Source organism: Microtus oregoni, unplaced genomic scaffold (genome assembly GCF_018167655.1).
Source record: "Microtus oregoni isolate MIOR12 unplaced genomic scaffold, Mior012 000049F_ref0000343, whole genome shotgun sequence".
NCBI classification, from domain to species: Eukaryota; Metazoa; Chordata; class Mammalia; order Rodentia; family Cricetidae; genus Microtus; species Microtus oregoni.
In genome coordinates, this window is record NW_024543223.1 from 9404274 (window position 1) to 9422529 (window position 18256).

Below are 18256 nucleotides of genomic sequence, written 5' to 3' on the forward strand. Positions count from 1 at the left end.
ATTGTAGTTCTCCATTTGCCCATCTCTTAGTTAATTTCTGCTAGATTTTTGTAATATTAGTAGATTTACTAAACATATAGGCCATTTTTGAAACTTCTCTTTTTATTCCAGTAATCGTTCCTAGGACTGGTAGTAAAAATGCATAAAAACAATCATTAGCATGGCAAAATAACTCCATACTATCTCTTATTACACTTATGCCTTTTATCCCCCTTGACAAAAGGCTTTTGAATTCTGCATTGACAAGCTGAGAATTAACACGTAATGTAGTCAGTAAGCATAGCAGCACTGCTTTGGGGTCAACAGTATTGTGTTCTTATTATCTTCCCAAGGTCTCAACCTGAGGAGTTAAAGCCTTGATATCTCATGTCATCTACCTCCAGACACTTCATTTATCCAGTGGGCTCGGGGATGCTGTCCTCGTCAGATGTATTGGAGTAGGAGCCATCTGAGACTGCATTTATTTTTGGAACGATACAAGCATAACCTTGCCCTGATATCAGAAGAACATCAGGCCCTTTCCTTTGGTTAATTCCTAGATCTTTTCATTTAACCTACACTTTTAACTGTGTCTTGTTTCGTTCAAAATGCGGAAAAAGCATTATCTTTTAAAGTGAAACCATTTAAAGTTAGCAGGCTAAATGTAGCATCGTATGTGGGGATTTAGGTGGGTGCATCATAGAGATTCCTGCAAGTGATATCAGTGAATTTACCTAAAGCATTTTGTTACATACGCTGGGATTCTTTCCCCTTTTCAGTGTGAGGTTTATTATTGTTGTCATTCAAAATGTTTTGTATATGTACACGATGGGACTCTAAGCACAGGGCTTGGCTGGGAGTCACTTCTGTGCCTGAGCTGACATTCCTATGACACTTAACTCAGGTCATAATTTGAAGGCTGGGAACGTTCTTTATGTCACGAGTTAGTTTGAATCCTGCTTGTCGTTTCTGATGCCTCAGTGACTGGACATTGGGGCCTGAGGAAGACTTTGAGGTTTTGGTCTTTATTTTCATACCAGCTACTTTGACACACAGAGGAGCTTGCCCAAAAGTGATATTCTTGTCCCTGTTGTAGTTCAACACAGTGCGTAAAGGGCTAGAAAATACAAAACCTGCACACTTGGATTTCTTTAAATCCTAAGCTCGGGAGTTAGGGAAGTGAGCCTTTGTCCCATGCTAGACTTCCAGGTTCAGAAAGTCCCTTAATTAATTACAGCCCAGAAACAAAGTATATGGTCATGTGACTGGATGGCCCTGGAAACCCCAGGGAAGGCAAAAAAGGACTGAATTAATGCCGATACGAGCCCTTAATTTTGCTGACAGTAAAATGGAAACTCGGAGAGGTTTAATGCTTGAGCCAAATTTATGCCATTAATTAATGGTAACATCCAGATCCGATTTCAGAGAAGATAGCCATGACATTCTCCGAAAGATCATAAAGAAATGGTAGCCCATAAGGGAAAGTCAGTCACTTCTAATTGCTTGGATAAAGAGTGAGTTCTAACACAGGAGGCTGCACCTTGGAGAGCAGGCACCAAATCTGAAGAGAATCATTGCCCATCAGCTTGTCTAGACTTGGGGGCGTCCAGATAATAGACATGGCTAAAAATAGCAACTGCTAAGTTAAGGAAGACAGGGGCCTAGAGGACAAGAAGTCAGGCATGGCCTCCTTTCCTGCAAGTCCCGTGGGGATAGGGAAAGCCTCTTAGATGAAGTTTTGATATTATAGGGCTGTTTATTTCCCTGTTTCTGCTCCTCAGCATTTAGTAAAAGGCCTATTGATTTTCATTATTTTTAATTCCAGCCTCACCTCAGCTGTGCAGTGGGGAGTTAAGTGAAAAGTCTTTTTTGTCTGGCTGGAAAAGTTGAGGATTATTGTGCTCTGAGGCCAGCAGGACGGCAGGGGTCTAGAATGGAGTCAGAGGACACACAGTGGAGCGGAATGTGAAAAATGAGGTCAGAGGTTCAGAATCTGGTGTTCTTCCCACTGACTAATTTTTGTTTACACTTCATTCAAGGCCCTAGGCAAAAGCTCCTTTTATCAGATTGCCAAGGCTTGCCATTGTGTTCATTGCTTATCACAGTAACAATATCAGAAGGAAAACAATTGAAAAGGAGAATGGCCTACCTGGACTTTATCCTAATTCAACTAGACCCATTGTTGCTGAGATAAGCCTGAATGTCATGACTGTGGAGCCACTATCAGGCTTGCCTCATAAGAGCCTGAAAGAAAAAGAAAGAAGATGGGGAAGAAGAAAAGATGGAAGAGGAAGATGGGAAGGAGGATGGAAAGATGATGATGATGATGAGGTAGGGTAAGAGGAAGAGTTACATCCTTCAATGGCACATTCTCAGGACCCAACTTCTTCCACGTTCCTATCTCCTAATACTTGTCATGAAATTATGAGTTTGTAGTGAATCAATTCATTGAGAAAATTCAAGCAGTCATGATTCAATCATTGTCTCCACATCCTACCTTTGAAAATGGTATTTAGAACCAAATCTTGAGCATATTGGCTTCCCAGAGAACCCTTCATACTTAAATCATAGCAAGCATCCCAACCATCAGTGCTATCTTTTCCCTACAGCTTTTACTGTGATTCAAAAATGCTTGGAGTTTTCCCAGTCTTTGAGTTAGCTGTAAAAGGGTCTATCCTCCCGTCAGATTGTGATCTATCTCAAGGAAGGAAAAATATGCTTCTTTTTTTTTATAAAGTCTCTCCCTCAGTTATCACTCCAAGTGTTTGAAATACTGGTTGTCAACAGTAGCTCTTCAGGCGGTAGGTACTCTGTCAAGAGAAAAGTAGCAACATGTCTGAGTGACATCAAGGTCTCTGATGTCAACCTGACTTTAAGATGTGGCCCATGGCCCATAAGAAGACTCACTGAGTGATTACTACTGATACTTGACATTTTTGTGTCCCAGTTTTTCAAATCTGTAAGCTATAATGCTAGCAATGTGCAGTTGTTAGCTTAGTGTATTAAGGAAGCTGATTCACGAAAGAGCATTCCATTATTGCTATTGAAAGCCCTCCTAATGGCAGCTTTCATGTATATGACTCCTCAAACTTGTTCTGCCAATCAATATTCTCCCACCCTTACCATTTACATTTACCTCCAGTACAATCTTTCCAGCAACTCATCTGTTCTGTTTCTAATACACAAACCTGCATTTGACTTAGTTTCCTTGACTGATTCTCTCAGGGCTCCATCAAGACTGAACACTCCCTCTGTGTATGTATCTCTCCTTTCTCTTCCTCCTTTTTTCCTCTTTGTTCAGTTGAGAGTTGGAAGAAATTGCTGTTTTGAGCTGGAAACCACACCAAGTCCATATTTTCTGTTCTGACATGATGTTTGGCTTGATGTTATAGAGTAAGGAATTCTCTCTCCAGCTTTGTGGGCTGTTGGCAGAGGATAGTGGTGACTTTAAAAGAATTGAGAGGGCCCTGTATCTAAGGCCTGACTTGCAGTGTGCTGAACATCTGTGTACCCCCAGCTCCTCTGTCAGTGGTTCCTGAAGCATGACCTTTCCCTACAGCAACATGTGCATGTACTCTGCTCTGCATGAGAACATCTTGGAAATGCAATTGTCAGACCCTCAGACTTAGATAATTAGAAATTCTGGCCTAGAATCAGCGATCTATATTTTGAAAGCCATGCAGCACTTGGCTGACATGAGCAAAATTACACACTGTCTAGGGATTCAAACTATTTTTTTTGAGATGGTTCCTCCAGTGACTATGGAAATCTCTACTAAATGTCTCTTAGATAACTGCATCAGGTAAGGTACTGTATAGTTGCATTCAAATTTTCATGACAATGAAATCACACAGTGAGCTTATTTAATACTTCTAATGCTCCAACACTGACGCCCTGAGTCAGAATCTCCAGGGCCTTGAGAAGCTATGATTCTGAACTGACATCAATAAATCTTACCATGAAGTTTAAAACACTTGATAATAGAAGAAGTGGCTCCACAATAGGGTGGACTTTTGTCTTGACTAACATTTTGAAGGTATACACTAAATGGTCAGAATCATCTGAAAGACATTCTTTTTCTTTCTCCATGAAGAAGAGGAGACAAAGTTCTACAAGACTCCAGAGTTCTACAACATCTCTCTCCCATTGTCTCTTGTGATTGCTTCTAGACAAATACAAGACAGTCTTTGCCCTGCATCTTTATGTCCCTTTTTTCTTGAACCTCTGTATACTCCAATAGTGTGTCATTTACTCTTGGCAGCATTCTTTTCCCTCAAGATGGCCTATTTGCTTTTACTGTTCTTCTTCCCAACGAAGTCCATATATGTTCCATGTCCCTATCCCCACCCCATGCTAAAAGACTTTTAACTCATAGTATAGTTTTCCAAGTCCTACAGGTGAAGTCTAAATTTCTGAATGTAATTTGTCCTTTTTTTATCTGATTCACACAGAGACTTAACCATAGATATATATGTAACTGTATATGAGATAAAAACACAGAATCTACGGTTTCATATCCCTGATAGTTTTCAATTTTCTAGAAGTCTTAGAACTTATCTAAAACTTTCAATTTTCTAGAAGTCTTAGAACTTATCTAAAACTCAGAATGATGGGAGACACAGTACCCACATCATTTCCTAGCCTCTAAAGCTTCATAGTAAGCAACAAACTAAGTGAATGGTTCACCAGTTACCCATCCTCACACTATTTTTTTATGGAGGGAAAAGCTGAATGAAATCTGACTATAACCACAGACCACATGAAATTATTTTACAAGAAAAAATAGGGTTTTGATGAAAGATAAATATAAACAGTTCCTCCATAGAGTGGGTTTTAATGAAATCCTCCCCCATGGGCTTTGTCAGCAGCATAGAACAAAACTGAAGAGTTTTTGGACATACAGTAAGATATTTCTGATACTAGATATTATGCCCTAAGAAAAAGATGTAAATATGTGGATGCATTTGTTAGTTTTGTTTATTTTTTCTTCCAAAAGTAAAGGAAAAATTAACTAAATAACAGATGTTGGTTAGCTTTAGGGTTCTAAAAGAAGAACTTGAACAAAGGTCCTTAATCTCTTCTTACTCAAAATGCAATGAATAGACTAAGAAACCAAAAGCTTCTGGGAACTTAATAAAATAAAGATTCTCAGGATCTAGAGTCTGATTGGTTCTACTCAATCAGAATGGACATCTCAAAAATGACCCTCATATTCTTCATTGCATAGCAACTTGGAGAACCACTGTTGTAGAATCACAACATTTTGATATTTTAGACTATATATTCTATCTTTTATTAATTTCTGTATGTTTTTGATTGCCAGTCATTCCCTAGTTAATAAGAATATAAAATTATTGATGGAATTAAGCACAAAGGAAGAAATTTATTTAAAATTAGAGAAATAATAATTGAAAACAATAATAGATGATAGCAGCTAGAAGATGAAATGATGAGAAATGTCAGTCATTGGGAAAATACAAATCAAAACCACATTCAGATGAGAGAAAACATTTATTAGAGCAGTAATAAAATCAACACAGGAACAAGAGCAGCCAATATTAAGTGTTGCTGAAGTTGCAGACCACTGGGTAGTTCCTTTCATTGCAGAGAAATATAAGACAGTACTTTAACTTTCAAACACAGTTGGGCAATTCCATATAAAGTCAAAACTTTACCTACACAAAATTCAGCAATTCTATCTATGTATTTATCTAAGCTAGATGAAAACATACCTCACAAAAACCATGCATCTAAACATTCAGAGCTGTTTTATTGCCAATCACCCAAACCTAAAAACAGCAAAATGCCCTTTTGCTGGGGAACATACAAACACTGTCTTGTTCAAGTGGTAAATTATGAAGCAGGCTAATCAAAACAAGCAAATTACTGACACACATGTGATCTGAATGAATCTAAAATACATTATGTGAAGTGAAGGAAAGTAGACTTACATTTGTCTGTTATTTTGGAAAAGGCAAATCTGTAAGAATAGACTGATAATGGTTCTTGAGACTCAGGGCTTGATGTGGAATTCCCCTCTGTACGCTATGAATGTGTTTTATTGACATTGGTTATTTAAAAAGCTGCTTTTGGCCAATGGCTTAACAGAACATAGCCTGTCTGGAAAGGATATATAGAGAGAGTAAGCAGAGTTGAGGAGAAGCCATGTAGCTGCCACAGGAGACAGATGCCTCTGTTGGAGCCAGATGAAAATTTGCTGGTAGGCCATGATCTCGTGGTGATGTACAGATTAATGGAGATGGGTTAGTTTAGGATATAAGAGCTAGCTAGAAATATGCATAACCTATTGGCCATGCAGTGTTTTAAATAATATAGTTTCTGTGTGATTATTTGAAGTCTGAGTGGCTGGGAAAGAATGACCAGCCTCCAACTACAAGGGCTGGCAAGGGAAACAGTTGACTACATATAGTGGCAGCTGTTGCTGATATGTACCCTATTGGTGCTGATGGTTATGCTAGGTGTATCTTAAAACTATTTATTAAATGTATATATAAATTAAAAGGAAATACTTTTATTTTTGAGAGTATAATATAATGACAACATTTCTCTCTTTTTCTTCTTCCAAACCCTCCTATTGCGAACTTTCTCCTTCAACTTCATTGCCTCTATTTCACAAATTGTTATTGTGTGCATATATGTGGGTGGACATACATACATATTCCTAAAAATAACCTGAACAGCCCATATAATATTACTTATGTGTGTTTTCAGGGATGATCATAGAAATCATTCAATGGGTCCTCTTCATCCTTCAACCATTCCAATGAGACATAACCAAACCACAGCTGAAGGGATTTGATGGTGTCACAGGGCAAAAATTTCAACAAAGGCTCTGTGGCCCTTCTTTCCTTACCACTTTTTCATCCATAGTTCTTGGGGAAGAGTGCAGACTGCTTCCTTTGTCGTTTTCCTACCTGGCTCTTTGGTCATGTGAGCTCTTCTGAGCTGTGCGCTCCTTCCCTGTAAATAAAAGGCATGACCTGGAAAGCAAAAGAGGCAAGGGGAGCATAAAAATTTGCATACTGTAATTAGACTGTTGTATCATGAGCTTGCTTTATTTGGTTATGTTGGAATGAGAACAAAGGTGTACCTTTGCCCAGAGTTTGGAGTGTTATCCCTGGGAACTGAAATAAATAAAACAGCCCAGAAAGACATGTGTGCCCCAACCTTATTGAATCCCTGAGCTACACAGCAGAAAGGGGAAAGGCACGGCACCACAATTCTTGTGGACTGGCTTTTATCTCCTGTAAGTGAGAGCTTCCGGTTGGCTCTTTCCCAGACAGGTGTGGAGAGAAAGCCAAGAGCCTGGTTCATGGGTGAATGGTTGCTTTTTTATCCATGGAATTAATTTTCATATCTCAATTGCTGTGCAGCCTCATGGAAGAGCACTGAATCAGAAATCAGGAATGCATAGACTTTGAGGACAATACACCTCTACTGAGGTGGCCATGTTAACTGCTTCATGCCCAAATTAACCCACCATATAATTCTGACAACATGCACACAGTTCAAGTTCACATAGTGTTTTCAAACAAATGAAAACTTTCATGTTTCCATGTTAATATGGAAAAACCACAACGGAAGGCAATTGCTTCTTGTTTCTGTTTATTTGTTTCTGTAGGACCAGAAGGCTCTTGGTTTTCTTGTCTCTGCTTCCATGTTAATTCTGTGGAAATCTTGTAGAAATCAAATCCCACTTGGTTCTAGATATATTTATTTGCTTATGTATTTATGTTTGAAGAACAGGGCATGAAAGCCAAGGCTTTGTGTGTGAGAGGCAAAGTCCTACTGTTGACATTCTTATATTTGCTTATTCAATTATGAAATATGGAAAATGAAACCTGGCCTTTCCCCTTTTGCTCTTGTTGTACTTACACATTTTTAAAGTATATTCCGAGTAAGTCAACTTACACACTTTTAAAGTATATTACAAGTGAGTCAAATGAAGTCCCCAAAGGGGAACAGGATAGTCAGAGGTCATTCTGCTTGTAAATTTTGTTGTCAAATTATGTCTTCCTTAAGCTTGTGAAATTCAACTTTCCATGGTTTCACTGTGCTCCAGTTTACATCCTGTACACAAGAAGCTGAGTACCCTGTGGACAGGCTTGACAGTTAAGGGAGAATACATAGAAGTAGCTTAGGACGCCCAGAGTTAAAAAAAAAAATGTCCACGAAGTTACATTGTTCAATGAGACATAAGAAGAAAGGAAACAGTTGGAATGGTGGACTCCAAATTGCATTGTAAATACTAATGCTAAGCTACTAAAATAACGTACTAATCTTAAAATGGTGTCAGAATGTACTTGTGGACGTTAGCTACTCATTACAAGAGTTGTCTTTTCCCAGAGTGCTGTGGGACAGTCCTCCTCCCCTTTAGCACTCACAGACATAGGACAACCAAACTCAAGAGATCAAGCTTGACATCAACTGCTTCAATCTCTTGAGATGGAGGAAAAAGGAATGCATGGAATTTTAGCTGCAGTGACTGCTAAGACAAGCAAAAAAAACCTTTAAAATTATCCAGGGCAACCCTGAAGAGACAAATGAAGAACCTTGAGAAGACTCCCACCAGTCACATTTTAAAAAATTTGAGCATCAGAAGATAATATGCACTATAGATAATTGCAATGAAGCAAGTCTATAAGAAAGTCACATATTCAATGAAGAAATTAGTTCATTAAAATGTATAAGATGGCAATTATAATATAAAAGAAGAGCAAATGCAATTTTTAAATTAACAAAAATTAGGAAGGATGATTGACAGGTATGACGTTCCTCTTTCTCAAGTACCTGTCTATACCAAAGTGTGATTTTTTTCCCCTTCCTTTGTGTCTGGTAGAGAGGGGTTAGGCACAGAGGTTCTGAAAAGAGCTAGGAAGTCACCAGTATCAGAAAGGGTCTACCAGTATAGAGAATGGGAGACGAAAACCAGACAGGACTTCCCATCAGTGGGTTGTTACATGATAGAATAGTCAAAATTCAGAGGCAGAAGCTGGAGAGTTGGCACAGCCAGTAAAGTGCCTGTCATAGGCATGTAAGTACCTGAATTCAAATCCTAGCACCTACATTAAAAACAGACATAGCAGCATGTTGTAGGAGCCCACTTGTTTGTTTCCAGGCCACCCAGATTCCTGAAATAACCACACAGAAACTGCATTAATTAAATCACTGCTTCACCCATTAGCTCTAACTTCTTATTGGCTAGCTTTTACATCTTAATTTAACCCATTTATATTAATCTGTATATGGCCATGTGGCTGTGGTTTACCAGCAAGATTCTGGCTCTGTGTCTATCTCTGGTGGGGCTACATGGCTTCTCTTTGACTCTGCCTTCGTTCTCCCAGCATTCAGTTTAGGTTTCCTTGCCTAGCTCTGTTCTGTTCTGCTATAGGCTTAAAGCAGTTTCTTTATTAGCCAATGGTATTCATAGCCTACAGAGTGGACTCTCACATCAAACAGCATGCATCTCTAATTTCAGCCCTGGGAAGCAGAGGCAGAAGGTGTCTCTGGAGTTTCCCAGAATACTAATCTGGCAGAAATGATGAGCTCCAGTGAGAAACTGTTTTCAAAAAGAAGTTGAAGAGTGTAAGACATCCAGTGCCAACCTCGGTCCCCACATGTTCATGCTTGTATATGTATACAAATGTCTCTGTCTCTCACACGCACGCACACACACACACACACACACACACACACACACACTTCAGAAGGAAAAGTTAAAACTCAGTTTTCTTTTTTGCTAGAAAAGAAAACATTGAAAAATTCCACCAATTGTACTGAGCCATAGTAATTGGATAACGAGTTAAATTGTAAGTTGAAACAAAATGTCCTAGTTACCCTCTATGGCTGCCATAAAAGAAATGACTTAACCAATGTGGTGATGAGCTCACCACCCTAAAGGTGAGAGCCCAAGAGTAAGGTGTGGCAGGGTGGCATCTTGCTAATGCTTGTAGGCGCTGACCTTCAGCTGTATCTTTGCTGTCTTTCTGTGAGTCTATCTCAGTCTTGTCACAAGGACACCAATCATCCTGGATTAGCGGCCACACAAAGACTCCATTTTCCTTCCCTTTCTCTACCTGACTCTCAGTGCTTCAGAATATAACTTATATCAAAATACTGACACACATTAGGACACAAATGAGTGGAAGACTTGAACACTCTTAATTAGTGGATGACAAAGTTTTGTGGCTGCACATCCCATGGTGTAGATGAAATAAAGGTACCAGTGTGCAAAACTAAACAAAACAAAACTTGGTCAAGGACAGTCCTGCTCACAAAACATGTCAGTATTTATTCTGTGAGAAACCAGGTAGGAAATACCTGCTATTCTCAATGGAATCTCTTATGTTGATCAATAATCACTGCTGAATGTCTGTTAATTTGTAATAACCTTACGCTTTGAAATTCATTAAATTGTTATACCTGGGAATAATAGACTATTGTATGTTAAAATAGATAAACAATAAAAAATGACTAGGCCAGTGTATTAATAATTTCTTTAAAGTTTCTCTTCCAAATGGTACATTAATAATCATTGTGATAATATGTCAATATCTTGTATCTGTTCAGGGTGTTTGAAGCAGTTAAAGAAACATTCAGCTTGTGATTTTATTGAGATGGATGCAGAATTTCACTAAGGTTAGTGATTATTTTTAAAATTTACACACTATTGTGATAATTGTATGTTTATGCTGCAATAGATTTTCTCTTATTATATTTGCAATTGCAGTAATTTAAACATTAAGGAAATGCATGTAGTTGATCTGATTTCCTTTGCACACAGAAACCAATTAAAAGTTACACTTCCCAAAGAGGAGGACAGAGCTTTGCTAGTCAGAGGGAATCTGTGGAATTTACTGTATACTAGTCTCTGTCTTTCCCCCTTCTCACCTCCCAGGACACTTCCCTATTATTCTCAAGGTAAAACAGGAGTGTGTGTGTGTGTGTGTGTGTGTGTGTGTGTGTGTAAGTATGTCAACTTTTACTCAAACATAAGCTCCATTCACTTTTATCCTTATCAAAATAAAGATTTCTGACAACACATGAAGAATAATTCTGCCCCTCTGGAGAATATTCTGGATGTGGTTGTACTTCTTTGGGACATAGGGTGGCAAATGACAATTTGTTTCTATAGCAGCTTTCATCAAAACCATCCTTCTATCAAGACCTTCTTTTTAAACACCCACTGATCCCTGCTGTGCTCCTGGTTTCTTCAGTTCCTTGCTTTGTCTCGTATGGGCACTTGTCCTAGAATGATTCTTCCCCCATTCATTTCTTATCAGAGATGAACAAACAATAATCAGGGGGAGACAGTCAAATCCATATGTGTTAGTTTCTTTTCTGTGGATGTGCTAAATTTTAGACAAAAGCAACTTAAAAAAGGGAGGCGTTATTTTGCTCCATAAGATCAAGGTTATGATCTATCATGGTGGATAAGTCATAGTAGCAGAAACTTGGACCAGTGATCACATGGCAGTTGCAGTCAAGAAGTAGAAGGCAAGGAAGTCTTGTGCTTAATCCAGTTTCTCTTTGTTATATCATGCTAAAACACAAGTCCAGGGAATAGTGCCAACCACAGTGGGTGGATCATTCTACCTCAGTTAACCTCACCAAGATAATCCCTTCCGGTATGCACTCCCAGGTAATTCCTTTCTTCTACAGAGCTTTAGATCTCATCAAGTTGACAACTGAGTTAACTATCACGCCATCTTGATTTTAAAACATAAAACCTGAAAGAAATACAGAGACATCTGTTCAATTCCAATCCATAATATATATGGACAATAGGACAGGTTATCTCTCTTGATAATTTGGTCAATATTATCACCTTACAGCACAATAAACAATGACCATAAAGTTGTATATAGACTTCATCCTACATGTCAAAGAATTTTGCATTTGTTTAATCAACCTATTGTGGATAAAGTATATTTAGTAAAGGAAACACATACATAGATTTTTTTTTGCTTTCTTTATTCCCTTGAGGACATAGTATAACAATGATGCACAATTTATTATATTCTTTGAAGTATAATCACTAATCTTGGAATAGGTTGACATAGCCAGAGTTGTGTAGGTTATATGCAGATACTATATCATTGTCTGTAAGTAGCAGTATTACTTGTAAGGTTTGTGATGATTTCCTGAAATCCACGGGTCCTGGAGATAACTGTTAAATTTCCTTTCCTCAGTCAGCAAGACTCAAAAGGAAACTGGAAATATTGGTCTTAGCTGAAAAAAAAGTGTAGACATTTCCTAATTTCCATTATGAGTGTTAAAATAAATATTCTATATTTGCAGAAAGGAAATAACCGGCAGACATCATAACAGAATGCTCATCAACCACTTTTATTTTTTTAAAAAAATAAAACCAGGAAAGATAACATTTTGTTTTCAGGACAGAGGAAGAAAATATCTAACTCTAAAATCTATCAGATTAATATAATTTCTTTTGCACATCAATACTTCAAGCTTTTAATTTTTAAGCATTTTTATCACCTTTTATTAATTTTCAGTAATTCCTCCACTGTCATCACTTTTCAAATAAATGTGTGTGATGATGTTCTCTGAAGGAATAACCTCTGTGTGTGGAGGTGAGAGAGAGACAGAGACAGAGAGACACACAGAGGGAGGTGGGGAGGGGAGAGCAAAGGCAGAGAAAGGATAAGAGAGTATAGAAACCATTTCACAAGGTCACAGAGGTGAGAGCGCTCTAAGACAGCATCGTTTTTCTTCACAGGACAAAGTGAGTTCATCAATGTGTTGCATTTGCTAACTTTCTGTAAGTAATTTTGAGGCTGGATCCTCTGTGGGTCTTCTGGAGCTGAAAATTTACCTGAAGGCATGTTCTGGCCTCCTATCCTATCTCAGTGCCCATTGGGTAACATCTAGTGACATGCAGAAGCATGACACCAGGCCACGGATCCTTCATAGAAGGAGGTTAGCACAAAGTGTAGAAAACTTAGAATGTGTTTTCAAGGGAATATCTTACCTATGGGGCCTTTTCCAGTGAGTTGCACCACAGGTTCCCTGGTTGTCAAGATTAAGGATTCTGGTTCTTGTTATCCAAGACAGCTGGCAGATAATGGGATTTATTCTCTATAGTCATGTGAGCAAGTATGCTATACTAAGTCTCTGTACTTTCTCTTTTTTCCTTGAATTCCCTCCCGTCTCAGATTTATCTTGTTTCCAAGACAAGGATAGATGTTTATGAATTATAACAGTTAATATTGTCAACTTGACAAGGTCTAGAATCATCAAAGAGCAAAGCACGTGAGCATTTCTTTCATGGGTTATCTAGATTACATTAATTGAGGTCAAAAGACATATCCTAGTGCACATAGCATCATCACCTGGGCTGGGCTCATAGTCTATCTAAGAACAAGAAACAGCAGCAGTATTGGTATCTCTGTTTGCTAACTGTGGATACCGAGTGACTAGCTGGCATGTTCTCTTCCTGCTGCCAGGATAGATGGTGCTTTCAAAATGTAAGCCAAAATGAATCCTTCCTTCTTTAAGCTGATTTTGTCAACTTAATGTCACCACAACAAGAAACATGTAATTAAAACAGTATGTTTTTATTTCTCAGCCCAGAGAACACACATATCACAGGAGATGGGGTAAGCCACTGTCCCAACATGGTTCTCTGGAGGAGGAAGAAAAGCGCAGACAGTTAAAGGGAAAGCCTCAGTAGATTCACTGGAGACAGGCCATTCTCTGAGGAAGTGATAGAGGACTACAACATTTCAGAGTCATGAGACAAGGCTCAGGATGAAGAGGAAAGGAAGGGGGCCTGCCAGAGCTTTCCACATTCAGAAATTAATTCAATCTGTGTGGCCAGACAGACCAAGCCAAGTGGGTGTCCTGGAGTAGAACCTTAACTCTTTCTAAAGGATAAGACGTTGTTCCTCTTCCAGAACTTTGCAGATTTAGGTAAGTGATGCTCCTTTTGGGGGTTGATGTGTCTCCACTGTTTTTTTTCTCTAACAGTGACATATACCTAAGTGTTGCAACCTAGAATTGTAGTCTCGGGAGCAAGCTCCAGCAAGCAACTCAGTTGGCCTGGCTGCTTGACCTGGGGACAGAGGCCTGGGCCTGTTGGATTTCCTGCCTGGCCAAGGAGGGAAGCAAACCTCAGGCTCCTGTCGAGATTTCTAAAGGAAAAGGACCAAGGACTCCTTCACACATTTTATATAATATGCCTCTGACATAAAGGTAGGACAACTCTGTGAATCAAAGGAGACTGTGTAAGGAAAAGTACCAGGGGAAAACAAGGGATGTTGTTTTATTATTTTTACTAAGGTTACAGACTTTGGAGAAGGACAAAGGAGACTGTGTTTATCCCTGTGGCAAAGAAGAATTTAAAAATGTTGAAATGGAGGGAGGGAGGGAGAGTGGGAGGGAGAGAGGGAGGGAGGGAGGGAGAGAGGGAGGGAGAGAGAAAGAGAGAGAGAGAGAGAGAGAGAGAGAGAGAGAGAGAGAGAACTTAAACAGGGTAATAGATCAGTGGATTTCTTGGATGGTGCCATTGGCCATTGTTTATCACGTGGTGGCTCCCTCAAATTCTGCTTGTGGCCAGATCAGTTAAGGAGAGGTTTACTGGAGCATGAAAATATTACAGAGGCCAGTGTGTTGGGAGAGCTCATCCACATGGGGCCTAGGGGTGACAAGGAAGGAATCACTCACTCCCTCACTCACTTACTAAATCAATCATTCACTCACTAACTCATTCACTGGCTCAAACAGCTCCTCGCTCTCTCGGTGAATCACTCAGGAATAGTGAATAGAATTAGAATAGGGCACACATATCATTTGTTTCCAAATTCATGAATTAGTAAATTCTCTATGTGTTGGCTCTCTGAAACCCAGAATAAATAAAATGCCCTATGTTCTTTGGAAATTGTTTAAAATGGCAATAACAAACCTGCCTAGAGGCTTTCCCTCTTGTTCCTCTCGGGTGCCTTAGAATATGTGTTTTAACTGCTAATCTCATTGGTGTATAGCATACATTGAAGGTAAATGCCTGGAATACAGAGTCTGTGAACCTCATTCCAGAAGAGCTGAGTGGGATATCTGGCCCCTCCTTCATGTGCAGTAAAGAAGGCAGTGATAATCACCAAAACATTGCCAAGTTTCCATTTGTTAGTCTACCAATATTTTATACCTCCCTATGGGCAATGAACTGGTGGAACTTCATCTTCTGCCTGATTCAGCCACCTGAACTTTTTCTCTCTGTGGTAAAAGGAAGTGGGCTTGGCTTGATGTCAAGTTCCTTTTACCCTGCCCCACCCTGCTGACTTTGCCTCCTTTTCTGCTTCCTCATATCTGACAATGAAATGGGAAACCCAATTTCCCCATCCTAGGTAGCTATAGCGTAGAAAATTTGTGAGATGCTTGCCTAGAGCAATCCAGCATGCAGGGTACCACCCAGGCACTGCATTCCGCAGTACTCAGTGACTTGTTAGGGAAACATCCTCTTTCTCCCAGGAAACTTGGTATATATACTGTCAGATTCCCTAATTATAAAACTTCAACAATTTGTTTATCATACCCTCTTTGTATATATGCAGAGAAGAGAAATAGGTGACAGATGAGCCTGTGTATATTGATGTACACACATAGAGATACAGATGCAAATTACACATTCTAAACTGTATCATCCCGGCTAAACTGGTGTTCTATCACTGAGCAACATACATCATCAGCTCTCTAATTTTTGTTGTGTCTTAAAAAATAGCTATTTGACAATTTCATACAAAATATTTTAATCATATTCATCCTCTCCCCAACTCCGTCAACATCCATTCTTTTTAATCTGAACTCATGTCTTCTTCTTTCAAATTTGTCAAATCTGAATGAGTTGTGTGTGATCTTCCAGGAGCTATGCTCTTAAGGAAAGCTAAGTATTCCCCTCCCAGCAGCTATTGATTGGGAAGAGTCCTCCCTAAGAGTGGGATTTCATGCCATTTCCCTTCTTTTTGGTACCATTTTGCTTCACTTGGGCTTGCACAGGTCTTGTGCACGCTATGATAACTGGGGTGAGTTCATATGTGCAACTCTCCTGCTGTGTCCAGAAAGCACAGCTTCCACGTAGTCATCTGCCACTCCCTCTGTTGCTTGTTTGAGCCATTTGATAATAGCATATATCATGCCCTTTGGCTTATTGGCATTTTCTTGTATACTACCTAAGAATAAGAGTATTCTCTTCAGACTGAACAGAAAACCAGGGATCCTGTATGGGACTGACTTAGGCCCTCTGCATATATGTTGCAGATGTGTAGCTTAGTCTTCTTGTGGGACTCTTTCAGTGGGAGCAGGTGTTGTCTATGACTCTTTCGCCAGCTTTTGGGACCGTATTCCTTATACTGGGTTGCCTTCTACAGCCTTAATAGGAAGGGAGCTTCCTGGTTTTACCACAACTTGATATGATATGTTTGGTTGCTATCCATGGAAGGCTTGTCCTTCTCTGCATAGAAATAGAGGTAGAATGAATGGGGTGGGCAGAGAGGAGACTGGGGAGGAACTGGGATGATATGAGGAACGGGAAACTGTGGTGATGTAATAATAATAATTTAAAAGAATATTATCTTTAACTCCAACAGACATTTGCATTTGGGAAGTTTAAAACTGATAGAATATGTTCATCTACATTCCAATATTCCATATTTTCTTACTCTCCTGCTAATGGAAAAGCATGCTCCTCCTCTGGTATAAGACCATTTGCTCACTGTGTTTGCTTTGATCTTGAAGGTTCCTCAGTCACTTCAATTTTATCACACTGAGAGTTTTACAGAATGCAGACCCATTGGTCCATGTTATTTTGCAAGTGTCATTATTTGTTTAGAGATAAGATTTTTGTGTCCTGGTGGGAATACTCACATGACAGTGTTCCCTTCTTCATGCTTTATTTCTAAGACACCCCATGCTCCTTATTGCTAATTTTAACTTTGATCATATTGTCAAAATATCATCTGTTTCCACTATTGTGTTGTTATAACTTTCCTTTCCCAAACTAAATAGAAATCTTGAGGAGATAATTTGAGATGATAAAGGTAGACTACAGTTGATCCAATATCCCAGATTGGGCATCTGTTGATACCTTTTTTCCCACCTGGTCCCTGACAACACCCGCACAACTTCACATTTATCCTGGGGTTCCTGCTCCAAGGAAGAGATTTGAGTTAGCAGGCAAGAGAAGACTCTAAGGCTATAACCTAGTGTGCTGAGCAGAAGTCACAACATAGATAGAGATCTGTGTGCTACATCTACAGTGACCCAAAGAAAGTTGCCAACAAATCCAAGAAAATGAGGCTTCAGCATGGCAGACTCAAAGAAAGGTGCAATGTCAGGAAAGGTGCTTAGAGAGGGACTAGGTTTAAACTTGAAGCAAAAACAGGTCACATCTCAGGATACAGTCTAACTGGTTGGATGGGAAAGTCCTCTGAGTTGCTTCGTCAATAAAGCTGAGACAATGTTGATGGCCTTGTGGCTGTTCCTGCATTCTGGCCTGATCCTGGGTGTGAAGTGCAAAGCATACGGCTTAGCATCATGTAAGTGCTCATTAAATGCTCCCCTTCTCTTGCTTTGTGTTGTTGAGACATCACCATGGAAACTCACCTCTTCGCTTTCACTGAGGCCCCTTTAAATTTTTCGCAATTACTCTAAAAGCTCCATTTTTCCCTCTGAAATGAGAAATTGTAAAGGTAATAATATATTACGTTTTCTACTAAAAGTCAATTAAATGCAGGGTTGAAGCTGCTTCCGAACTCAACTGGGAGGCCTTGGTGATGCCTATACTTCAAAATTGCTTTCATTATTCTTGGTAAATTAAATATAACAAAACTAATTGATTATTTTCTGTGATGATAATGATTTATCACAGTTTCATCATTAAAATGTAACAATAATAATTGCTACTTTTTAAAGTGGGTACTTGGTGCTTTTTCAGTTGGTTTGTAGTCCGGATTTCTTACAGCCCCACTGCCTGGTGATGACAGAGTTCGCTCCATTTCACAGATGGAGACACTGAGGTTCAGAGTGTATTTGAGACCTGCCGAAGTTCTCATTGATAGTAGATGACAAGACTTTGGGAACAAAGACTTTGCGCTAGCGGTTTCCATTATATAAGGTTCGAAGTTGCTCTTTTTCACTTGGCATTGAGTCAAATACTGTCTGCCAGGCAAAAAGGCAGGGTGACTATTGTTCCCCGTAGGATATTATGCATGCTCACTTTTATTTCCCAGTTTTACTGCTCCCA